Source organism: Peromyscus maniculatus, chromosome 6 (genome assembly GCF_049852395.1).
Source record: "Peromyscus maniculatus bairdii isolate BWxNUB_F1_BW_parent chromosome 6, HU_Pman_BW_mat_3.1, whole genome shotgun sequence".
Lineage (NCBI taxonomy): Eukaryota > Metazoa > Chordata > Mammalia > Rodentia > Cricetidae > Peromyscus > Peromyscus maniculatus.
Window position 1 is genome coordinate 11,223,536 of NC_134857.1, and position 7,879 is coordinate 11,231,414.

Genomic DNA, 7,879 nt, shown 5'->3' on the forward strand with positions numbered 1-7,879 from the left:
ACACAATGAAGCATTATCTGACTTTTTACAGAATCAAGTTGGGAGGAGTGGGGTGGTAGTGGGTAGATCTATGAGGAGCCGAGGGCAGGAGTGTGGGGAAGACAGTGAATATGATCAAACACATTGCATGCATATACGAAATTCCTAAAGAATTAGTATTATATATACTTTTAAAAAGCAATCATCTGCTGGAGGAATTTTATTTACAGGCTTATCTTCTATGGAATCTGAGTCCGTGTTAGCCTAGTGTTAAAAGAGGGGAAGACCTAAGTATCAAGTGTGAAACAAGCCATGGCTGCATATAAAAAGTACTCCTACTCGAGGCACGGACAGCACCAGGCAAGGTGCAGGGGTAGGCACTAAGCAAAGTTGGGAGGCCACACTAGCTGGATTCTCAAGTTCTACTCACGACTGACACAGGTTTCACTAGAGAATCCATGTTGCCAAAGCTCCTATCTAAGGCCAGAATACTTACTGCAGCCCCAAGAATTCAGTTGAAGAAATAGATTTTCGCCTTTTCTTTTGGTTTAATCAATGCATGAAATAGAATTACCGTTGTTCATACTCATTTATGAAGCTCAATTCACTAGTAATAAAACATTTCTTTTAAATTATCCCTCTCACCCATTTGCACTGAGGAATACCCACAATACATTTTTTTGTGTTATTTCTGAATCCTTAATGTCACAGCAGTTTTCTTCAAGACACTATGACCCTTCAGTTAATGACTTTTTTTTTCTGAGAAGAACATGTTCAGGTTCAAATAAACTAAACTACAAACAGTGCACAGTTTCTATTAATAGAACCTAACCAATCAGAAATCTAAGCAATCAAAAATTCAAATCCATCATTCTACTTTTCAATGAAAATGAAAATAAAGTCAAAATGCATTCAAATGAAAGATTAAAAACACCCAGAAGCTCTTCAACTTGAGCTACCCTGTTTGGGCATAGTCTGTACCATATGTGTATGTAATAATCAACAATTGCATTCAGCCACACTCCTTAGAGGTACCTTCATCTAGCTGTCTCTCAGTCTTACTACAGCTGTTTGGAGGTAGTTATGGAAATCCCATCAATGTTACAGATGAAGGAAGGGGGCTTTAGGAAGGTCTATAATGTCATCAACTGGCATGCTTACCATTGGTTCCAAGACATCTATTATTTCCATGTTTATCACAAGATACTTGCTAAGATAAGGTAGACACCCATTACTAAGCTGTTGTACTTGAATTCTAGACAAGAGTAAGGTTACTTCTAAGTTGAAATTCAGAAAACCAAACCAAACCAAACCAAACCAAACCAAACCATCAACCCACATAGAATCCACGGCAAGCAGACTGCTGAGGCTACCAGCAACTCGAGCAGACATGTAGCTCCTGGCTAGCTGCTGATCACCCCGCCCATCTTTGGGCTGCTAGAGACATAGGAGGTACAAGTATGCTTGTCTCCTTCCTTGTCAGGAGCTTCAAAGAGAGTCTTAAGTCCTTAATTCTTTTCAATGCCTAGTTCTTTGTTGCTGTGAGGGTTTTTCCCCCACTCTTGGAAGTGGCGTTGTCCAACAGAACCCTCTGCGATGATGGAAAAGTTCTGCCCTTTCCAATAAGGTAGTCATTTGTCGCCGATGGTTATTGAGCACTTGAAATATGAGATACTGGTGTCAAAATATTTTAGTTACAGTTGGACTTTAAATGGGTTATGTAGCTAGTGACTATGGATAGAGAGGTTCCAGACAGTTTATGATCATGGTTCACAGGACCCAGAATACCCCTTCAATAGCATCTTTAGGCTTATGAAGTTATTTAATATGAATGTAATATGAGTTATGCCTTAACTGGGCCTAGAAGGGGCAGAAGTAAAATGTTGGCAATAGCACTAAGAAGGCATCTGGGGCTCTCTAAGGAAGGGCTAATGAACCCATCTGCATTTCAGTGCCACTTGGATTGAATTTGAATTTTTAAGCTAAGTTTTAGAGCAAGATAGAACTATCAATTCAGTGTAAAATGTCTACTCTGAAACATGGTATGTACTCACTTATAAAGAGGATATTAGCTGTAAAGTGAAAGGTAATCATGCTGTGGTCCACAGACCCAGAAAGACAAATGTGGTATGTACTCACTTGTGAGTGGATGTCAGTTATAAAGTGACAGGTAATCATGCTATGGTCCACAGACTCAGAAAGGCTAAGTAATAAGGAGGGCTTAAGAGGGGATGTAAGGATCTCCCCAGAAAGAGAAAATGGAATAGATTTCATGGGTGTTCTGGGGCAGGTGAGGTTGGGAACAAGAGGGATGGGAGGAGAAAAAACTGGGAGAAATGACTGGAATGGGGGGGGCATTTGAGGTGGAGACCTAGTGCAATGGAAACTCCATGGAATCTACAAGAGCAACCCTAGCAAAGACTCCTAATGGGGACAAGAAGTCTGAACTGGCCATCTTCGGTAACCAGGCAAGGCCTCAAGTGGAAGGATTGGGACACTAACTCAGTCACAAAACCTTTGACCTACACTTTGTCCTGCCTGCAGAGTGTTTTGGGACCAGAGCCCAGCAGAATCCCCATCAAAGAGAGCAGAGAGACTTCATCCAGCAACTGATGGGAACTGATGCATAATCCCACAGCCAAACATCAGGCAGAACTTGGGGAGTCAAGCAGAGGAAAGGGAGGAAGGATTGGAGCAACTAAAGAGGTCAGGAACACCACAAGAACATGGCTCACAGAATCAGTTGGCTGGAATTTGTGAGGGCTCGCAGATCAGGGAGCCTGTAGGGGTCCGACCTAGATACTCTGTATATATGTTATGGCTGGGTTGCTTGGTGTTCTTGTGGGATTCCTAACAGTGGGAGTGGGGGAATTTGCTCTTTTTGCCTACTTATGGGACCCTTTTCCTCCTACTGAGTTGCCTCATTCAGCGTTTATGTGATGGTATGTCTCTGGTCTTATTGTAGAATATATGTGTTTGGTTGATGTTCCTGGGAGGCCTGCTCTTTTCTGAGGGGAGATGGAGGGGATGTGGATCTGGGGGAGAGGAGAGATGAGAGAAAGGCTGAGGGGAGGGGAGGGAGGGGAAACTGCAGTTGGGATGTAACATATGAGAGAAGAATAAAAATGTCTGCTCTGCCAGTGCAGTCATTATGGCTACAGGAATCCAATGAATGAAGATGAACTTGTACTCCAGGCTGTTAAAAAGAAGCAAGGAGAAGTGAATGGGATGTCAGAGTCTGCCAGAATGACCAGTAATCTCAGGATCATCCCTGATGAAACTCTGTACTTGGGAGAACTGGGAAGACCCCAAGAAATGATAGATGAAAGGACTTAGCATCATGCCCAACTTGCGGGAAGCATTTTATAGATACTAGCACTTCTAGTGATCTTTATGTATGCCTAGATTATTTTGTAGCCCTCTTCCAAGTTCCTTTGGAGTCATGGGGAGCTGCTTGGAATGATCGGTTTTAGGGAAACTATGTTGTTGGACGAGGTCAGAGTGATCTAGACAACACAGGCATGCTGTGGACAGCCACAGCACCATCCCTGTTTGTGAATGCTTTATAGGAAACATGTCACTGAGAAGGACTGATTGTCTCTCCGGTACTCAGAGGCAGACAGTACTGGAATAGTAGAACCAGAAGAGGAAAATTCTCAGAGAAACAGTAGCCAAGAGGACTGTCTGTATGTTAGACATTTGTGGTATATCAGGATGCTAATATCATCTAGGCTGGTGAGCCACAGGGAGCATCTGTCCCCGGCCAACAGGAATGCCATGAATGAGGTGGTGAGAAGGATGTGATGGGAGAAGTATCTGGGTATGTGGCATTTTGGTTGAGTTTTCAGGCCTCGTGGCTTAGTCGGAAGGGTACTTACTGACTCTGGAACACATTTTCAGGATTTAAATGCTAACTTTTCAATTATGTGACTGAGAAGGGTGACTCCTCCAGGCTCCCAGTCTCTTTTCTGTCGAACAATGGTCCTGACTATTCACAACCATTCTAACTCTAAGTACAAGTCTAAATATGAAGGCATATGTGGGTTTCTGGATTCAGTGTTCTAGTTCTTGTCCTTCCAGGAAAGCCTGCTGGTTTAGCCTCCAACCTGTTTCTATAAACTTGGAGCTCAAGTTGTGTGAACAGTTGTAGCAAGCATAAAACAGTTGGGAGGGTGGGAGTGAGTGACAGCGGGTAGGTAAACAGATTACAGAAGAAAGGATTAGGAGAGAGCAGTGTGAGAAAGGGAAAGTGCCCCCCCTCCCCGTTATCTGCTGTATCCCCACTCCTCATCACAGCTGCTGAAAGTCAAGTACACGATCAAGACATGAAAGCAACTTGGGCATGGAGGTAAGCAGCAGAAAATGTGACTCCAACCCCCAACCTCAGCTTTTTCATTTGTGTTATAGGTATGGCTCAGCGTTGATGAAGTTTAAACAAGATGACAATGTCTAGCAGACTATGTCTGCTAATATGACTGTTCGGCAAATATTCTCTTAACTTGCACATCCCCCAATTGCCTTACTCCTTTTTTCACCTTACCCACAAGACGCTGGTTAAAGAAACAAACCTACACTCTGATAAAACTGATGTTTGGGGGATGTAAACATGTGGTGGTGAGGGAAGGCGCAGAGGAAAGACAAGTCATAACCCCAAACAAGGTGAATCCAACTCCCTTTTAATGAATTCACTTGTTTTCCTGTAGCCTCACAATTCTCTGGTTCCTGAAAGCCACAGAAGTGTTTTTCAGGACAACATCCCTAACTGCTTTTTCAACACTTTATGGACCGGAAGACTTGCGTCAGGCAGAGTGAGGCATCATCCAGTTACCAAGTCACATCCTGGAATTTCAGGGGGGCCTTGTTCGTCCACCCAGAACAAGTCTGGGGAAGCAGAGAACTGAGAAGGCAATGGAGCCTCACTTGTTTTCTACTTAAACAGCGGACGACGCCCTTTCACAGTGATTATATCTCAGTTGCAGGGAGAGCTGGCCAGCCCGGGGATCCCACCAGTTCCCTGGTATTTACCTCCCAACAGACAACTTTCAGCACCACGGACAGCGCCCCACATCTCACCCGCTCTCTAGTTCTCTCCGCGACCCGGGAGAGGAGGCAGGGTATCCCACATCCTTTGGCTACTCGGTCCAGTTACTGCCTCCGCCACACAGGCGAACATCCTTTGAGCCTCTTGACTCAAGATCTCAATGAACCGAGTTTCGCACACGTAGCAAGATTAGTACCGAGAACAGGCGACAGCCCTGCTGCTCCTACCTCCCCTCATCTCTTTCCATCCCTTCTGAGTCATTTGGCAGCTTCGATCGTAATATAAAATGCACATTTGACGGGGGAGGAGGAGTGACTCAGGGGAGAGAGGAGGCCCGGGGCCACGCCACCCTACTCTGCCCCTCGGAATTCGTGGGGGACTGAATGTGCTTTGGGGCTGGGGGAAAGGCCAGACTAAACAGGCGAAACAGCTCGGGCGAGAGTCCTCTTGAAAGCCGCTGGGCAGCAACGTACCCGGATACCTCTCCCGTCACATCCTTCTCATCGCCTCACGGTGTCCCGGTTGGCTGGGGACAGATGCTCCCCGTGGCGCACCAGCCTAGTCGGGGCGTCGGGCTCCTCTGGAGTCCCTTTGAAGAGTTTTGCTCAGGTAAAAGGACAGATTGCTGTCCCCGCCTTCCTCTGGGACTGCGGCCCGCCAGGAAACCATCTCTTCTTTTTCCAAGGGCTCAGTCCCAGGCCGAGAGCCCAATTACCCCAGTCAGGTGCGCGCACAGGCTTGGAGGACAGTGTGGGCCCCGCGGCTGCGGAGACCCGGGTGGCCGGGACTCCCAGCATCTCAGCCTCGCGCTCCCGCCTCGGCGGAGGCTGCGCCAGCCCGCGCCCCGCCTGCCCGCTCCCGCGCGTCCCCACATCGCGGACGCTACCGGGGCCCCATTCCCTGCCGGAGCCCGCGCGACCCTGACCTCGCTCCTTCTTTCCTCCAGAGACCCCTTCCCATAGGTCGCCCTCCACCTCCGCGCCATGTTCCCGCTTCCTCCCTTCGGGTGCCTGGGGCTCGCTGGTTCATCTGAGTCGCGGGAAGCCAGGGGCTGCACAGGGGGCACAGCCTGTGGTGAAGGGGGGCATCCACTCACCAGAGAGGCTGGAGGTGATGGTCTGGAAGCTGATGGCCGGCGATCTGCACTTCCAGCTGAGATGCGGGCGGTGGTGGTGGTAAAGGCAGAGAGGAGGCAGCGGCTGCTGCTGAATCGCTCCTCAATTATTCAGATCTAAACCCCTCCGCAACCCTCCAGCGCCTGCCAGTCTGCTCTCCGGCTTGCCTATCTCCGCCTCCTTGCAGTCACGTGGATAGCCCAGCCCCTTCCATTACTGGGGACTAGCATCGCTCCCGAACAGCCCCTCCCGCTTCCGCCGGGTCTGTCACTCACCCGCCTTCCTGAGCTCCCAGGTGCGGCCTCCAGCCTCCAGTACCTCCCGCTGTGTGGAGCGGAGGAGACCGGTTCTATGCCCTGGGAATACAGGGTAGGTAGGACTCTGCAGTGTCGCTGTGCTGGTTGGGATGGCTTCTGCCATCAGCTCCACCTCTCCTGGACTCAGCTACCCGCCAGGCCTGCTTCCTGTCCCCTGGAAGCTTTCTTCCTCCGGTGAGGAGCCCTTGAGACTCAGCCTTCTTTTACCCACCTCAGTGCTGTCGGAAAAAAGAGGTTGGAGATGCTAAACTCCCCCTCGGCTCTCATAGACAACAAGACCCAAAGCTCAAAGAGACCGATCTTATTTTAGAGTCCACAACATTTTGAGGATTGGAGATTTTTGAAGACCTACTCGGAATTTCAGTCTATGACCTTCCAGCTTTTCTTCCCTTGTCTATGAAATGAACCTCTCCCAGGACTCTAGAGACAGTGGGCATCATGTTCTTGAAGTTGCTTAGCTCAGTGCTAGGCATGGGAAGAGATCAGTAAAGGAGAGTCCTTTTCTTGCCTCCATTAGAACAGTTTCAGAAACAAAGAGAGTGTGATGTGTGTGCCAGTAGAATGGAGATGTCTTTTGGAACATAGAAGGAGTCTTCCATGAGGTCAGGCTAGATGGTCAGGCCAAGCAGACAGAGGAGATATGTGAAGTTTTTATTTTACACTGGTCCCTTAAAGTGAGTCTTCTAGAAGCTTTCTTTATCTCAAAGGACAAGTTGGGTGTGGTGGCACACACTTTTAATCCCAGCATTCGGGAGGCAGAGGCAAGAGGATTTCCGTGAATTCAAAATGAACCTTATCTACATAGCAAGTTCCAGGCCTACTGAGGCTACATAGTAAGACCCTGTCTCAAACAAACAAACAAACATAGAGAATAGATGGTACCAATCCTAGCACATCTGACCGTTATGAATCAATTATTTAACATGCATCAAGTAGATTGATTTGGATGCAAAGTGCCTTCATAAATTGTTAGACCTTTGTCAAAGCCCTTAAAGTCTATGGCAGTTGATGGCATGTAAGCTCCTTCTATTAGATATAAAAGTTACTACACTTGTTATGTTCAGGGAGAATACTGACTGACTGCTATTCCTTTCATGGAGGGCAAATTCATATCTAACTCTAGGTTGTGGATCAGCCCTGGCCTTGGAGGTCTAGCTGTTCCTTTGGTATCCAATCATGGCCAGGACAGTCTTGGTACATCCACCTACTTCAAACTCATCACTACCTTAAGCCTGCATCCAGACCTTCTTGAGACAATACCCTGACTTAAACTTCTAAGTTCATAGCGTATCAGACATTTTGGGATCCCACAAAGTTGTGAGGTGTTGCAGAAAAAGGGTCAAGTTTGGGATGTTGGTGCAGGCTCTGCCTGGGACTCACCATATAACCCTTAAGTGATCGCTTGAGCCCTCAGAGTTGTATCTTGA

The 7,879-nt window shown here is 47.5% G+C and overlaps 1 protein-coding gene across 2 annotated transcripts in view; it reads right to left on the bottom strand.

Moving 5' to 3' along the window:
- The window catches only part of Slc7a14 (solute carrier family 7 member 14), a 126,569-nt gene extending 120,265 nt beyond the window's left edge, over nucleotides 1-6,304 (bottom strand). Inside the window, exon 1 of one of the 2 annotated variants that reach the window (XM_006971162.4) lies at nucleotides 6,117-6,304. The gene's annotated coding sequence lies outside the window, so the exon portion shown is untranslated. The remainder of the gene's footprint in view (nucleotides 1-6,116) is intronic. The other variant, XM_042278881.2, reaches the window with a different exon arrangement.
- Nucleotides 6,305-7,879: the final 1,575 nt, after the last annotated feature.